An 18,216-nucleotide genomic window follows, 5' to 3' on the forward strand; every position below is an offset into this window, starting at 1 on the left:
ACTTCTGTCCATCTGTCGGCTAGCAAGTCTTGGTCAGCTCTAAGTTGCTGCTGTTTTCTCTTGAGGCTGCTTGCCGTGGCCATGAGCCTGCGTTTGAAACGCTTTTGTTCAACGGGGTCCTCAGGCACGACAAATTCGTCGTCATCGAGGCTTGCTTCATCTTCGGACGGAGGCATGTAATTATCGTCCTCGACCTCTCTGTCTACCGCTCTCTCATGAGGGATGGCTTCTCCATTCTCCTGCGTTGAATCCTGCTGGAGGGGGTTGTCTTTGGCACTCTCCGGGGTGTTATTGTCTCTGGTGCCGGAATCGCCGTTTTTGCTTTGGCGGGATTTAGAGCGGCACCGCTGACGCCGGCGCTTAGGCTGTTTCTTGGAGGGGTCATCCTCCGTTGTTCCATCGCCATCCCCTTCTTTCGGGGTATCCACCATGTATATGTCGTATGACGAGGTGGATTTCCAGTGCCCTATAGGCGCTGGTTCTTGGTCGTCTCCTTCATCAGCGTCCATACCGTCGATGTCTTCGGAGTCGAAGTCGAGCATGTCGGTTAAATCGTCGACAGTGGCTACGAAGTGGGTGGTGGGTGGGCTTCGAATTTCTTCGTCGTCCGCATCCCAACCCTGCTGACCATAGTCCGGCCAGGGCTCTCCTAATAAAGAGAGAGACTTTAGTGAATTCAGGATGTCACCAAAGGGCGAGTGTTGAAAGATGTCTGCAGCGGTGAACTCCATGATCGGAGCCCAATTGGGTTCGATCGAGAGAGGTGCGGAAGATTCGGAGTCCGGAACGGAGTCTGGCACCTTGGAGTCTCGAGCTCCGCGAAGGACAAGATTGGTCTTCGGCTCGATCACCGTAGAGATTGCAGCCCCCGAGGCGGCGTCCAGCCGCCCGTCCTCGATCGGGGCAGTCGGCTCCGAGCTAAGGGTCGGAGCGGACACCTAAGCGGCACTCTAGGCGCTGTCCGGCGGCAGAGCTAGATCATGCCCATCGTGACAGTGCGGCGCGCTCGGCTGTGGCTCGAATTCGTCGAAGATCAAGTCTCCGTGGATGTCAGCCGTGTAGTTTAAACTTCCAAATCTGACCTGATGGCCAGGGGCGTAGGTTTCGATCTGCTCCAGATGGCCAAGTGAATTGGCCCGCAATGCAAAGCCGCCGAATACGAAGATCTGTTTGGGGAGAAAAGTCTCACCCTGGACCGTGTCGTGGTTGATGATCGAAGAAGCCATCGGGCCTGAAGGTGACGACATAGAGGAACTCTCAATGAAAGCACCAATGTCGGTGTCAAAACCGGCGGATCTCGGGTAGGGGGTCCCGAACTGTGCGTCTAGGCAGATGGTAACAGGAGACAAGGGACACAATGTTTTTACCCAGGTTCGGGCCCTCTCGATGGAGTTAAACCCCTACTCCTGCTTGATTAATATTGATGATATGGGTAGTATGAGAGTTGATCTACCACGAGATCAGAGAGGCTAAACCCTAGCAGCTAGCCTATGGTATGATTGTTGTTCATCCTACGGAATAAAACTCTCCGGTTTATATAGACACCGGAGAGGGCTAGGGTTACACAGAGTCGGTTACAATGGGAGGAGATCTACATATTGTATCACCAAGCTTGCCTTCCATGCCAAGGAAAGTCCTATCCGGACATGGGACGAAGTCTTCAATCTTGTATCTTCATAGTCCAGGAGTGCGGCCAAAGGTCATAGTCCGGCCATCCGGACACCCCCTAATCCAGGACTCCCTCAATTACCCATACCCGTATTGATGAGAATCCCGTGATAAGGGGACATGATCTTTGCTTTGACAAGACGTGTCAAGGAAACTGCCTCGCAATACGCGCTGTGGCTGGTTGTGGAAAAACGGTTCGAATAATGACCTGACCGTAATGGCATATCACGTCGTCTAAAAGTTGTCAGCTGAAGTATCATTCTCTCTACGGTGGTATGTGAAGATCCTTTTGCAGATCCAGTGTCACATCCCTAGTTCTGGTATGACCTAGACTAGCTAGTCATTTGTGCATCATGTTTAAATTCCATTTAATTTTGAAATGGGGATTTGTGAAACCCTCAGAATCATTTTTTTGGAAATGACCCAAATAAAAATTGCTCCAAAAGGGTCCAAGAAAATGCTCATGTTGCTCTCTGAAAATATTGGACAGAGATAAAAATCAAACCAATATGTTTAAGAGCCCATAAGTATTTATTTTGGTCATTTGGAATTAATGCATAAATATTTGCATTGGATATATATTTGTTATATATATAATATATGTCCAAAAATTATGCCATTTGTTGAGGAGCTCTGGAATAATACCACTAGTTCCTACAAAAATTGGTATAAGTAAATAAAATGATTTAGAATTTTTATTAAATCAAAACATATGTCAGAAAAATAGAAAAGAGAAACAAAAACAGAAATAAAAGGGAGAAGAGACTTACCTGGCGCTTACCTTCCTGTGCAGCCCGTTCCTGTGCGACCTGGCCGGCCCAGTTGGCCAGCCCAGCCCACCTGGCCTCCTCCTCTGTCGTCTTCCTTCCCCTCGCCCAAGCAGCCGCGTGCCCGCGCCACAGCTGGCTGCGGCCACGCGCTCGGCCACCTCCTGCTTCCCTCCTCATTGCTCTGGCCTCCCTGGACGTCGCCACGACGCCCCGCACCTCTCTCCCTCTCTCTCATTCCTCCCCCTCCCCTGGTCTCTCTCCCACGTGCACGGCCGAACGTCACCGTCGCCGCTGCTCGCCGTCACCGTAGCCACCGCCTCCCCCTCGCCTCTCTGATACACGCGGGAGCTCCGTCTCCTTGTCCTGAAGCTCTCCGCCGAGCCACGCAAGCCGGAGCGCCCCATGGAGCCGTCGCCGTCGCCATCTTCGCCTCCGGTCGTCGGAGATCGTCTTCGCCGCCCCACCGTCTTCAGCGCGTCCTCGAGCTCGCCGACAAGCCCGTCGAGTCCACTATGAACTTCTGCTCCGTTCCCCTCTCCCCACTCCTCCGTTCTCGCGCCGTAGCCCCCTTTCCCCGCCATGGCCGTAGCTCCTCGCCACCGTTCATGTTGCCGCCGTCGCCCTGGCCACCGCAGCCCGCAACTGAGCGCGTCACCATGCTCCTGGTGCCACGAGGGTGCTGCAGACACCTTGGGTGGCCTCCCCGTGCCCTCCAGCCCCTCTGCCGCTCGAGCCCGAGCTCCGGCCGCCGCTACGAGCTCTGCTCCGGCGAGCTCCGGCCTCCCCGGCTCCTCCCCCCTGCCCCACTGGATGCGCGTGAGCACCAGCTCCTCGGAGATGGTCTCCGCCGTCCGGATGGTCGCCGGAGCGACAATCCCGAGCCCTCCGCCGCGTTCGACCTCGCCGGCCTGACATGCGGGCCCTGTCGTCCAGGTGATTAGCTTAGCGCTAATCACCATTTAAGCTAACTCTGACACTGACAGTGGGCCCCTGCGCCCTAATCTTTTAATTAGATTAGTAAAACCCCCTTGTTTAACACTGTGTCACTGACGTGTGGACCCCACACGTCAAGATTGACCTGGTCAGCACCATTGACCTGTGATGTCATGCTGACGTCAGGCTGACGCAGTTATCCATTTTCTGGATTTAAATTAAATCAGGAAATTCCAGAAAATGATCTAAACTTCAAAAAATCATAGAAATTCAACCGTAGCTCAGATTGATATAATTTATATATGAAAAATTATCAGAAAAATGCAATCTTTACATATATACTAGTTTCATGCATGACAAACCAACCTAAACCTGCTGTATAGGTGAAAACATATGAATGGCATTTATAAAGAGTTAATTTGGAGTTGCATTTGAACTCTTGGTTCAAATGAACTTCAACCAAATGATTGCTAGCTGCATTAGATCAAACAGCATCACATCTACATGCCATGTTCATGCATCATATTGTTGCATATGCTTGTGTATTGATTGTCGACACCGTTCCTTCTCGATAGGTCCTGCTCCGGAGAGTGCTCCAGAGTACCTGTCTGAGGAGCAGTGCCCCCTCTGTTGATCTACCAGGCAAGCAAACCCCCTTGTTCATTCCGATACAATCCTACTCTCTCGCTCCTGCTCTCAGTTATTGCATTAGGACAACAACGATTCATCTGCTACTTTGTGCTGCGGTAGTTGAACCCATTCCTCTGCATGATATGTCATTGCCACAGTAAATAGTTGAAACCCACTAGCATGTGTAGGAGTTGATTGAAGCCATTGCTGTGTTCCTACCATGCCATGCCTGCTATTGCTTAGAGTGTGTCAGGTATGATTCATTGGGAATTAATTGGAGTACAGTGCTATGTTCTGATGCTGAGAGTTAAGTGTGTGAACACGATTTGGTAAAGGTAGCGGTGAGAGGCCATGTAGGAGTACATGGTGGGTTGTCTCACTGGAACCGTCCTTAAGCACTGAGTTATATGTATGTTGTCCAATGACTCGATACTACCACACATTGGGATCCTTAATTGACTCTCTCGACTTATTAACCGACTTGATCTTTGTCCAGGAGTCGCAACTAATTTCTGGTGTTTGTAGGTAGTGCTATTTTTCTACCAAGTGGCACCCGGCAGGGTGGGCTTAGGACAGACTAGGCACACGTGGCCTGGTGTACCAAGTGGCACCCGGATGGTGGGCTCGGGAACCATGCACACATCGTTTGGGGCCGTGAGCGATACCCCGGCCGGATCTCCTTGCGGATGGAACCCGAATAGGCGATAAACCTGGGCTAGAGTCTTGTGTGGTTGGTCAGGTCGTGGCTGACACCCTCGCCAGGCTTCCGCTTGAAGGTTGCCGAGATACATGACGTGTACATGGCGGTAAGTGGCGAGAGCGTGTGTGAAGAAGTACACCCCTGCAGGGTTAACATGATCTATTCGAATAGCCGGGTCCGCGGTTATGGACTTCTTGGATGCTTACATGGTACATAGACAACTTGAAGTGGATACTCTAAAATGCTCAAGACAAGTGTGAGTGCTATGGATGGCCTTCTCGTAGGGAGACGGGGATGAATCCATAGTAGTGTATTATGTGGTGATTAGTGGACTCGTGTGCGCCATATCACCTCAAGAGTTTCTGGTAGTCGTAGAACAGGATGGCCACAGAGTCAAAGCTGGCTTGCTGCAACTAAACCCCACATTACCTTCTTGATACAAATGCATGTATGATAGGATCTGATGTAAGTCTTGCTGAGTACCTTTGTACTCATGTTGCTTTATTTATGTTTTTGCAGCGGAGACTTCGGTCTTACTAGTGTTCTCGTGGACTTCGACGAGTAGCTTGTACCTCAGCTACGATCTTGATCGGTTGTTGTAGATAGTCAGGCTCTTTAGCCTTTTTCATTTGTAGATGTCTGTACTCAGACATGTAATGCTTCCGCTTGTTGCTTGTATGCTCTGTATGATGGGTCTTGTGACCCCTGTTTGCAATAAATGCTATGATGGCTCTTTCAGCCGTATCTATATGAGTTATTGAGTTTTGCTGTGATGCCATGTTGTACAGCACATACTTGCATGTTATGCGTACGTGTAATGTGTATTGCTATGTGTGGGATCTGACTATCTAGTTGTTTATCCTTAGTAGCCTCTCTTACCGGGAAATGTCTCCTAGTGCTTCCACTGAGCCCTGGTAGCTTGCTACTGCTCCGGAACACTTAGGCTGGCCGGCATGTGTCCTTCTTCGTTCATGTGTCTGTCCCTTCGGGGAAATATCACGCGATGAATACCGGAGTCCTATTAGCCCGCTACAGCCTGGTTCACCGGAGTCCTGTTAGCCCAGTGCTACAGCCTGGATTCACTAGCTGATGACCGACACGTTCGATGCTGGGTCATGGATGCCTGTCCCTGTAAGTTTGTGCCACTTTGGGTTTACGACTAGCCATGTCAGCCCGGGTTCTTTATCATATGGATGCTAGCGACACTATCATATACGTGTGCCAAAAGGCGCAAACGGTCCCGGGCATGGTAAGGCGACACCCGTGGGAATACCGTGCGTGAGGCCGCAAAGTGATATGAGGTGTTACATGCTAGATCGGTGTAGCATAGAATCGGGGTCCTGACAGCTTTGGTATCAGAGCTTGACTGCCTGTAGGATTACCAAGCCTAGCTGGTCGAAGTTGAGTCTAGAAATTCTTTAGCTATGTAAGGGAATTGATTGTCGGAAGGAAGGTAAGGCTCTTTTACTCCTTTTACCTCATGGCCTTCTGATCAGAGTCATACTACCTTTCCTACGGGGTTAAGAATCTAGGCTTTCTCTTCCGTCTATCAGGATCACGTGTTACTACTCCGTAGTCCCATAGGATTGGTTGATCAGAGTCATACCCCAGTTTCGAGTACTTCCGGTGTAGTCTGTCTAGTACTATCCTAGAACCTTGAGTGGTGTTGTTGAGTTGTTGTACTACCCCATTTTAGCAGGATGTCTCATTCTGAGCATTTTACTGCCGTTATGCTGCCGGAATTTCCCTAGGAGTTTGAGAGTTACTAATTTCCTTGTCCTACATTCTATAGCCTATAGCTGATGTTGATTTCGTCCCTGGTTTTGTTTCTCAGGATGACATCAAGTTCTGTTGCTCGTAGCCAGAACCACGGAGATGGTAGAGATGAGGATCCTCCCGACCAGCCTTCATTGGCAGAGTTCATGTTAGAGATGGAGAGAAACAAGCATGAATCTAACCGCTTGTTGGCACGTATCGAGGAGAACACCGCACATCAGTTCAAAGGGTCTGTAACCATTCATGACTTCATTCGCTTGCACCCACCCACCTTTCATCATTCTATTGAGTCACTCGATGCAGATGACTGGCTCCGTAGCATCACTCATAAGTTGTGTTCCGCGAACGTAGCTGAAGATGACAAGGTCACCTATGCCACATACCACCTGGAAGGTCCTGCTAGTCTTTGGTGGCAGAACTATGAGGCTATGCTTCCAGCTGGCCAGATTCCTACCTGGAGGGATTTCATTGAGGCTTTTCGCGAGCATCACATTCCTGAGGCCCTCATCGATCGCAAGAGAGAAGAGTTCTGTAGTTTCACCCTGAGTAAGATGGCTGTTGATGCTTACAGTAGAGAGTTTGAGAACCTCGCCCGCTATGCCACAAAAGAGGTGTCCACGGACGCCAAGAAGCAGGCTAGGTTTCGGAAGGGTCTCAACCCCAAGTTGTGTCGTGATCTCCACCTACATCATTGTGATACATTCCAAGCTCTTGTGAACAAGGCCATTAATGCAGAGACAGCTCAGCTCACTTACGAGGAGTCTCGTAAGCACACCCGTGATTTGGGATCTTCCTCCGGTTCTAGTTCTCAGAAGCGCCGGATTTGGGTTCCAAACTCCGCTCTTCCTCCCGGATATTCACCAAGGCCATCTCATGTGGTGCCTCACCCAGCTCAGTCGTATGTTCCACCCAGGCCTACTGGTAGACCGCTTGTCAGTGCGGGTCCACGTCCAACCTCAGGGACTTGCTTCACATGCGGGAAGCCAGCACACTATGCATGTGACTGCTCTCAGACTAGTTATGCTCCACCCCCGCCTGAGAAGTCTGTTGGCCGTGGAAAGCCAACACGCAAGATGATCAATGTCAAGTCAGCCCCCACTGAACGTGGACGTGTGCATCATGTCTCAGCTGAAGACGCTCGTGATGATCCGGATGTCGTTCTTGGTACACTCCTTGTCAATTGTCACCCGGCATCGGTTTTGTTCGATACTGGAGCATCTCATTCTTTCATTTCTGAAGGCTATGCTCGTTTGCACGACATGTCATTTTGTGATATGCCAACTCCGCTTGAAATTCAAACCCCAGGGTCTAGGTGGCAAACCACCAGAATCAGCTACGGTAATGAAATCCTTGTTGATAGACTTGTATTTCTTGCATCACTTGTAGCCCTCAAGTCCTCGGATATTAACATCATCTTGGGTATGGACTGGATGACAGCTCATCATGCCAAGATTGATTGTTACATCAGGTCTGTTCAGCTTACACACCCATCTGGCAAGATAGTCACTGTCTCCACCAGAGTTGCAAAGCGCCAACTCTATTCTCTTAATGCCAGCCCTCTCCCTGACCTTGAAGATATTCCAGTAGTCCGTGACTTTCCGGATGTCTTTCCAGAGGAACTGCCAGGTGTTCCACCTGACAGAGATGTAGAGTTCGTCATAGATCTTATCCCAGGAACCGCTCCAATCTCTAGGACACCTTACAAGATGGCACCCTTAGAACTAGCCGAGCTTAAGAAACAACTTGATGAGTCCTTGCAAAAGGGTTTCATCCGTCCTAGTTCTTCTCCTTGGGCTTGCCCCGTCCTCTTCGTCAAGAAGAAGGATGGTACGGACCGGATGGTTGTAGATTATCGTCCCATTAATTTGGTCACGATAAAGAACAAGTATCCGCTCCCCAGGATCAATGACCTGTATGATCAGCTCACTGGATCCTCAGTCTTTTCCAAGATGGATTTGAGGTTAGGCTACCACCAAATCAAGATCAGAAATGGGGACATCCCTAAAACAGCCTTTGTCACTCGTTATGGCCAGTACGAGTACACTGTCATGTCCTTTGGTCTAACCAACGCTCCAGCTACTTTCTCCCGCTTGATGAACTCGATCTTCATGGAGTACTTAGATAAATTCGTCGTGGTTTACCTCGATGATATTCTTATTTACTCGAAGAACAAGGAAGAGCATGCCAAACATCTTAGACTTGTGTTAGAAAAACTCAGAGAGCACCGCCTTTATGCCAAGTTCTCCAAGTGCGAATTTTGGTTGCCAGAAGTGACCTACCTAGGCCACGTAATCTCTGGTAAGGGCATTGCTGTCAATCCCGAGAGAGTTAAGGCCGTTCTTGATTGGACTCCACCTGAAACCATTAAACAAGTTAGGAGCATCCTTGGTCTAGCCAGTTATTGTCGCTGCTTTGTTGAAAACTTCTCTAAAGTGGCCAAACCTCTCACGGAACTTCTCAAGAAAGATAAAAAGTTTGAGTGGTCTCCACAGTGTGAGTACAGTTTTCAGGAACTGAAAAGACGCCTGACTTCTGCTCCCATACTTGTGCCACCGGATTTCACAAAGGACTTTGTTATCTACTGCGACGCCTCACGACAGGGACTAGGTTGCATTCTTATGCAGGATCGTCATGTGATTGCCTATGCATCTGGACAGTTGCATCCACATGAGGAGAATTATCCTACACATGATCTAGAGCTTGCAGCCGTAGTCTATGCACTCAAGACTTGGCGACATTACCTTCTTGGTAAACGTTGCGAGATCTACACCGATCACCAGAGTCTCAAGTATATCTTCACCCAACCAGATTTGAACCTTAGGCAAAGGCGTTGGTTGGAGGTGATCTCAGATTATGATCTAGGGATTACTTACACTCCAGGAAAAGCCAATGTCATGGCTGATGCGCTAAGTCGTAAATCCTATTGCAACAATCTCATGTTGCAGCAGGGCCAACCACTTCTCCATGAGGAATTCTGTAAGCTTAGCCTTCACATTGCACCTCAGGGATTCCTTTCTACCTTGGTGGCGAAACCTACTATTGTGGATCGTATCATAGAAGTCCAGAAGCATGATACAGGAATCTCCCGAATCAAGAAAAATATCTCCAAGGGAGTAGCTGGTTGTTTCTCTATGGATGAACGAGGTGTTGTTTACTTTGGGAACCGCTTGGTGGTTCCCAAGAGTCAGCAGATGCAACAATTGATTCTTAAGGAGGCGCATGAATCCCCTCTCACGATTCATCCCGGTAGTACTAAGATGTAGCAGGACCTACGCCAGAGGTTCTGGTGGACTAGGATGAAGAGAGAAATCGCCGACTTCGTTGCTAACTGTGACGTTTGTCGTCGCGTTAAGGCAGAGCATCAGAGACCTGCTGGCACCCTTCAGCCTTTAGCTATTCCTGAATGGAAATGGGATAAAGTTGGTGTGGACTTCATCACCGGATTTCCCAGGACCAAGAGAGGGAATAATGTTATCTTCGTAGTCATTGATCGTCTTTCCAAAGTGGCTCACTTCCTTCCTGTTCGAGAGAGTATCACTGCTAGCCAGCTTGCTGACTTATATATTTCTCGAATAGTATCACTCCATGGTGTTCCAGTAGAGATCAATTCAGACCGTGGCAGTCTTTTCACTTCTCATTTCTGGGAGAGTTTCCAAACTGCCATGGGAACCCATCTTTTCTTCAGTACCGCTTTCCACCCTCAGTCGAGTGGTCAGGTGGAACGGGTCAACCAAATTCTCGAAGACATGCTTAGAGCTTGAGTTATCTCATTCGGTATGGATTGGGAGAAATGTCTTCCTTTCGCCGAGTTTGCTTATAACAATAGCTATCAATCCAGTCTCAAGAAAGCTCCTTTTGAGGTTCTCTATGGACGAAGATGTCGAACACCTTTGAACTGGTCAGAAATCGGTGAAAGACAATTCTTTGGATCGGACATGATCCAGGAGGCAGAAGAGCAAGTTCGCATCATTCGTGAGAATTTGAAAACAGCCCAGTCTCGTCAAAAGAGCCAGTATGATCGTCATCATAAGGATATGACTTATGAAGTTGGCGATAAAGCTTACCTTCGGGTCACTCCTTTGAAGGGTACCCATCGCTTTGGTATCAAGGGCAAGTTGGCTCCTTGTTACATTGGTCCTTTTCGCATTCTCGCTAAACGAGGAGAGGTTGCCTACCAATTGGAACTACCCCCACATCTTTCCAGAGTGCACGATGTCTTCCACGTCTCTCAACTCAGGCGTTGCTTCTCGGATCCTATCCGCGGAGTGGACCACGAAACGCTTGATCTCCAAGATAACCTCACATATCGAGAGTACCCTGTTCGCATTCTTGATCAAGCAGAGTGTGTCACTCGACGTCATAACATCAAGTTTCTCAAGGTTCAGTGGTCTCGTCATTCGAGACAGAAGCTACCTGGGAGCGAGAAGATCGTCTTCGACTGGAGTACCCCACTTTCTTTCCGTCGACCCATGAATCTCGGGATGAGATTCTTTCAAGTGGGGGCGAGTTGTCACATCCCTAGTTCTGGTATGACCTAGACTAGCTAGTCATTTGTGCATCATGTTTAAATTCCATTTAATTTTGAAATGGGGATTTGTGAAACCCTCAGAATCATTTTTTGGAAATGACCCAAATAAAAATTGCTCCAAAACGGTCCAAGAAAATGCTCATGTTGCTCTCTGAAAATATTGGACAGAGATAAAAATCAAACCTATATTTTTAAGAGCCCATAAGTATTTATTTTGGTCATTTGGAATTAATGCATAAATATTTGCATTGGATATATATTTGTTATATATATAATATATGTCCAAAAATTATGCCATTTGTTGAGGAGCTCTGGAATAATACCACTAGTTCCTACAAAAATTGGTATAAGTAAATAAAATGATTTAGCAGTTTTATTAAATCAAAACATATGTCAGAAAAATAGAAAAGAGAAACAAAAACAGAAATAAAAGGGAGAAGAGACTTACCTGGTGCTTACCTCCCTGTGCAGCCCGTTCCTGTGCGTCCTGGCCGGCCCAATTGGCCAGCCCAGCCCACCTGGCCTCCTCCTTTGTCGTTTTCCTCTCCCTCGCCCAAGCAGCTGCGTGCCCGCGCCACAGCCGGCCGCGGCCACGCGCTCGGCCACCTCCTACTTCCCTCCTCATCGCTCTGGCCTCCCTGGACGTCGCCACGACGCCCCGCACCTCTCTCCCTCTATCTCATTCCTCACCCTCCCCTGGTCTCTCTCCCACGTGCACGGCCGAACGCCACCGTCACCGCTGCTCGCCGTCACCATAGCCACCGCCTCCCCCTCACCTCTATGATACGCGCGGGAGCTCCGTCTCCTTGTCCTGAAGCTCTCCGCCTAGCCACGCAAGCCGGAGCGCCCCGTGGAGCCATCGCCGTCGCCATCTTCGCCTCCGGTCGCTGGAGATCGTCTTCGCCGCCCCGCCGTCTTCAGCGCGTCCCCGAGCTCGCCGACAAGCCCGTCGAGTCCACTGTGAGCTTCTGCTCCATTCCCCTCTCCCCACTCCTCCGTTCTCATGCCGTAGCCCCCTTTCCCCGCCATGGCCGTAGCTCCTCGCCACCGTTCATGTCGCCGTCGTCGCCCTGGCCACCGCAGCCCGCAACGGAGCGCGTCGCCGTGCTCCTGGTGCCACGAGGGTGCTGCAGAGCCCCTCGGGTGGCCTCCCCGTGCCCTCCAGCCCCTCTGCCGCTCAAGCCCGAGCTCCGGCCGCCGCCGCGAGCTCTGCTCCGGTGAGCTCCAGCCTCCCCGGCTCCTCCCCCCTGCCCCACTGGATGCGCGCGAGCACCAGCTCCTCGAAGATGGTCTCCGCCATCCGGATGGTCGCCGGAGCGACAATCCCGAGCCCTCCGCCGCGTTCGACCTCGCCGGCCTGACATGCGGGCCCTGTCGGCCAAGTGATTAGCTTAGCGCTAATCACCATTTAAGCTAACTCTGACACTGACAGTGGGCCCCTGCGCCCTAATCTTTTAATTAGATTAGTAAAACCCCCTTGTTTAACACCGTGTCACTGACGTGTGGACCCCACACGTCAAGTTTGACCTGGTCAGCACCGTTGACCTGTGATGTCATGCTGACGTCAGGCTGACGCAGTTATCCATTTTCTGGATTTAAATTAAATCAGGAAATTCCAGAAAATGATCTAAACTTCAAAAAATCATAGAAATTCAACCGTAGCTCAGATTAATATAATTTATATATGAAAACTTATCAGAAAAATGCAATCTTTCCATCTATACTAGTTTCATGCATGACAAACCAACCTAAACCTGCTGTATAGGTGAAAACATATGAATGGCATTTATAAAGAGTTAATTTGGAGTTGCATTTGAACTCTTGGTTCAAATGAACTTCAACCAAATGATTGCTAGCTGCATTAGCTCAAACAGCATCACATCTACATGCCATGTTCATGCATCATATTGTTGCATATGCTTGTGTATTGATTGTCGACACCGTTCCTTCTCGATAGGTCCTGCTCCGGAGAGTGCTCCAGAGTACCTGTATGAGGAGCACTGCCCCCTCTGTTGATCTACCAGGCAAGCAAACCCCCTTGTTCATTCCGATACAATCCTACTCTCTCGCTCCTGCTCTCAGTTATTGCATTAGGACAACAACGATTCATCTGCTACTTTGTGCTGCGGTAGTTGAACCCATTCCTCTGCATGACCTGTCATTGCCACAGTAAATAGTTGAAACCCACTAGCATGTGTAGGAGTTGATTGAAGCCATTGCTGTGTTCCTACCATGCCATGCATGCTATTGCTTAGAGTGTGTCAGGTCTGATTCATTGGGAATTAATTGGAGTACAGTGCTATGTTCTGATGCTGAGAGTTAAGTGTGTGAACACGATTTGGTAAAGGTAGAGGTGAGAGGCCATGTAGGAGTACATGGTGGGTTGTCTCACTGGAACCGTCCTTAAGCACCAAGTTCTATGTATGTTGTCTAATGACTCGATACTACCACACATTGGGATCCTTAATTGACTCTCTCGACTTATTAACCGACTTGATCTCTGTCCAGGAGTCGCAACTAGTTTCTGGTGTTTGTAGGTAGTGCTATTTTTCTACCAAGTGGCACCCGGCAGGGTGGGCTTAGGACAGACTAGGCACACGTGGCCTGGTGTATTGAGTGGCACCCGGATGGTGGGCTCGGGAACCCTGCACACATCGTTTGGGGCCGTGAGCGACACCCCAGCCGGATCTCCTTGCGGATGGAACCCGAATAGGCGATAAACTTGGGCTAGAGTCTTGTGTGGTTGGTCAGGTCGTGGCCGACACCCTCGCCAGGCTTCCGCTTGAAGGTTGCCGAGATACATGACATGTACATGGCGGTAAGTGGCGAGAGCATGTGTGAAGAAGTACACCCCTGCAGGGTTAACATGATCTATTTGAATAGCCGGGTCCGCGGTTATGGACTTCTTGGATGCTTACATGGTACATAGACAACTTGAAGTGGATACTCTAAAATGCTCAAGACAAGTGTGAGTTCTATGGATGGCCTTCTCGTAGGGAGACGGGGATGAATCCATAGTAGTGTATTGTGTGGTGATTAGTGGACTCGTGTGCGCCATAGCACCTCAAGAGTTTCTGGTAGTCGTAGAACAGGATAGCCACAGAGTCAAAGCTGGCTTGCTGCAACTAAACCCCACATTACCTTCTTGATACAAATGCATGTATGATAGGATCTGATGTAAGTCTTGCTGAGTACCTTTGTACTCATGTTGCTTTATTTACGTTTTTGCAGCGGAGACTTCGGTCTTACTAGTGTTCTCGTGGACTTTGACAAGTAGCTTGTACCTCAGCTACGATCTTGATCGGATGTTGTAGATAGTCAGGCTCTTTAGCCTTTTTCATTTGTAGATGTCTGTACTCAGACATGTAATGCTTCCGCTTGTTGCTTGTATGCTCTGTATGATGGGTCTTGTGACCCCTGTTTGCAATAAATGCTATGATGGCTCTTTGAGCCTTATCTATATGAGTTGTTGAGTTTTGCTGTGATGCCATGTTGTACATCACATACTTGCATGTTATGCGTACGTGTAATGTGTATTGCTATGTGTGGGATCTGACTATCTAGTTGTTTATCCTTAGTAGCCTCTCTTACCGGGAAATGTCTCCTAGTGCTTCCACTGAGCCCTGGTAGCTTGCTACTGCTCCGGAACACTTAGGCTGGCCGGCATGTGTCCTTCTTCGTTCCTGTGTCTGTCCCTTCGGGGAAATGTCACGCGATGAATACCGGAGTCCTGTTAGCCCGCTACAGCCCGGTTCACCGGAGTCCTGTTAGCCCAGTGCTACTGCCTGGATTCACTCGCTGATGACCGACACGTTCGATGCTAGGTCATGGATGCCTGTCCCTGTAAGTTTGTGCCACTTTGGGTTTACGACTAGCCATGTCAGCTCGGGTTCTTTGTCATATGGATGCTAGCGACACTATCATATACGTGTGCCAAAAGGCGCAAATAGTCCCGAGCATGGTAAGGCGACACCCGTGGGAATACCGTGCGTGAGGCCGCAAAGTGATATGAGGTGTTACATGCTAGATCGGTGTGGCATAGAATCGGGGTCCTGACATCCAGACACGGTCTACGTGTTCGACAATAACCTTGGAGTATTCGGAAGGAGGAACCCGCCTTGCAATGGCGAAGACAAGACTGCACGCCGGACTCACCGTCATTGAAGCCTGGTTCAGGGGCTACTGAGGGAGTCCTGGATTAGGGGGTATCCAGACAGTCGGACTATATACATCGTCCGGACTATCGAAGCATGAAGATACAAGACTTAATACTTCGGCCCGTGTCCAGATGGGACTCTCCTTTGCGTGGAAGACAAGCTTGGCGATCCTGATATTGTATTTCCTTCCTTGTAACTGAATCCATGTAAACCCTAGCCCTCTCCTTTCAAGTACACTTGATGTACCTACAGTGGACTAGGGCTTGGTCTCGGCTGTGACTGCCAACCTTAGAACGATGTCTGTTTCACTCCCTTAATGGAAAAGGCATGCAACGCTCTTGAAAAAAAAATAAGGAATTTTGAGCATTTGTTATTGAAACATGAGCAAATTTTGAGTTAACAAGGACTCAGATATGCACTTCACTAGAATTGAAAAATAGAAAGAAAACAATATTGCACTCTCCTCGATGAATCTGTGGCCACGCCTCCTGTCCCACCACCGGGAAACCCATCTCCACCGCATCAGCCCGCTTGCTCTTGCTCGGCATCCGCGGCCTATCTTGCTCTCGGACAGGGTTTCGCCGCATACACCTAGCCATGGCCGCCTCGCTACCACGCCTCTCCCTCCTGCTGACGGCCCCTCTCCCTGCCGTCACCTCCTCTTGCTACCTCCCCGACCTCGCTCCCGTCCCCAACCGTCGCCGCCTCGGCCTCCGTCTCCACCACTCCCTGGTGGTACCTGCAGCCGCCGCGAGCTCGCCGTCCGTTCCGTCTTCTTCACTGCAACTAAGGTCGGGTATTGGTGATGTCCTCGGTAGCTTCGCCATCTTCTCCATGGCCACCGACGAGCCCGTCCTGATCAAGGATCTGTGGGACCAGAACGAGGTAGAGATGCAGATGTTTCCATTTCGGTGCAACAAGACCAAGACCACAAAGCGCGGCAGGACGGATGTCATCGCCGAGCCCACCGCCGTGTCATGACCAGAGGCTTTGCAGGAGAAGACCACCTTTCGCCAGGATAAGATGTACTACTTGTCCTCTTTCAAATTGGCCATTGTGGGATCCCTTCCCGCCGATTATTTGGGGGAAGAGGACCGAGGCCACTATAAGTATAGACTAGCCACCACCGTAGAACATGTCTACTCATTCCCTCACCCCCGAGCCTCGTGAGGTTGTTCTTCCCTTGTACTAGTTCATCCTCAGCCCCTCATGAGGCTAATCCACAACAAAGCAGGAGTAGGGTCTTACACCGCAAGGTGGTCTGAACCTGGGTAAACTATCGTGTTCATCTTCTTCCTTGCTCACGCGAATGTGGCAAAGCTAGGCTGTAGGGCGACGAGCTGGTGAGCTCGAGAGGTTGAGTTCTTCACACACACACCAGAGTTAGAACCTTCTTGGGTCTGCTGAGCCCTGAATCCGACAACGGCCTCTACCTCTAGCATATTGGCTTGCTTCTCCGCCTCCATCTCAAGCCTCCTCCTTTGAATCTTCATGAAGGCATTCATTTTCTCTTCCTTGTCTTGCCGGCGCTTCTACTACCTTGAGTCCTTCTTGGTCATCATGCCCTCCACGGTTGCGATCAAGGCGATCGACGCTGCATCCCGGTTGTCCTACTTCTTGGAGTTGGTCTTCCCCTGCGGTCGTGGCTTCCCGCCCTCCCCAACCTCCTCCACGACTTTCTTCCCCCCACGCTCCATGAGGGCGGCATATTGCGCCTTGAACTTCTCCTCATCTTTGATGACCCTCCAACAATGAGAGAGCTTGAAGGACTTGCCTTCGTGTTGGACCTTGAATGCTCCAAAGTTTGGAATGCCTACAAATGAATTGCATGCAAGCATATTGGCAATAAACGGAATGAAACAAAGAGGGGCACATGCATGGATACCATGTCTTGCATGCCGATGCCGCTCACGGGGCGTGCCTTGATGCTCTCAAAAGTGGCACAGAACTTGTTGCACTCTTGTTGGATCACCTTCCATCGCTTTGAAATGGACACCCACCCGCTCATGCTTTGCATTTGGTACGACGGAAACTTCTTGCGTTCATGAAACTCACAATGGACACGAGTCCAAAAGGTTGATGCCTTTCGCTCGGCGCCGACCTTGGGGTCTTGCCCAGTGTCCCTCCAACACTCACAAAGGAGCTTGTCCTCGGCCATCGTGTATGCCTTCGTCCGCCTACTCTTGTTCTTTGGCTTCACCCCGACGGCTTCGTTGGCGAGCTCATCCTCGAACAAAGGCTCCCCGTCGATGTCCAACTAATCCTCTTCCTCAAGGTTGTAGTCCTCCGAAAACTCATGGTCGAGCGGGAAGCCGTCCAGGACCAGACCGACCCGATCTTGCATGAAGGCGATCTGCATGCCAGCTTGATCATAGGTCGTCGACGGCGTGAACGGCCCTCGGCCGTCCTGGCTTTGGGTCTCATCGGGATCGTAGCCAGCCGCGGCGGCACCGCCAGCGGCCACCGTATCACCTCGAAGATGATGCTCTGAATGAAATGGTTGGTCGTCTCGTCGTCGCCGGCCGCCGGCATTTTGTCGAACAGGTTGCGGGCGTCGGGGAGCATGCCGGCTGGCATCTCCCGCGGGCATTTCCTGGCCCCACCGGATGACGAGCCACCGGCTACCGGTGTGGCGTTGAGGTCGATGGGCGCGAGCGCGGAAGGCATCACCATGCTCACCTCCAGCGAGCATTCCCCGGAGAGTCGGGAGGCTTGCGGGTATATGTGGAAGCCAGGAATCGGGCGAGTCGCCGACGTGCGGGGCGACTCCGGCAGCACCATCAGAGGAAACACGGACGAGCTAGTACTGGCCGCGGCCACGGCGGCATTGACGAGCCCGTGTTGGCCAGGGTTTAATCCTAGGCAGATCAGTGCCTCTCTCGTTGCCGCCGTGAAGCGGCGGCGGTGTCCTCCTACTGCGCAGCGGCGGCTATGGCCGCGACAGCCGCTGCTTCGTGACTTGCGTCCGGCGTGTGCCTCCGGCCCTTTCTCTTCACCGACTCCGTGGGCCGCTCCACGGGCGTCAACTGCTTCTTCTTCTTAGGCGCGGTGGCG

Source organism: Triticum dicoccoides, chromosome 4B (genome assembly GCF_002162155.2).
Source record: "Triticum dicoccoides isolate Atlit2015 ecotype Zavitan chromosome 4B, WEW_v2.0, whole genome shotgun sequence".
Lineage (NCBI taxonomy): Eukaryota > Viridiplantae > Streptophyta > Magnoliopsida > Poales > Poaceae > Triticum > Triticum dicoccoides.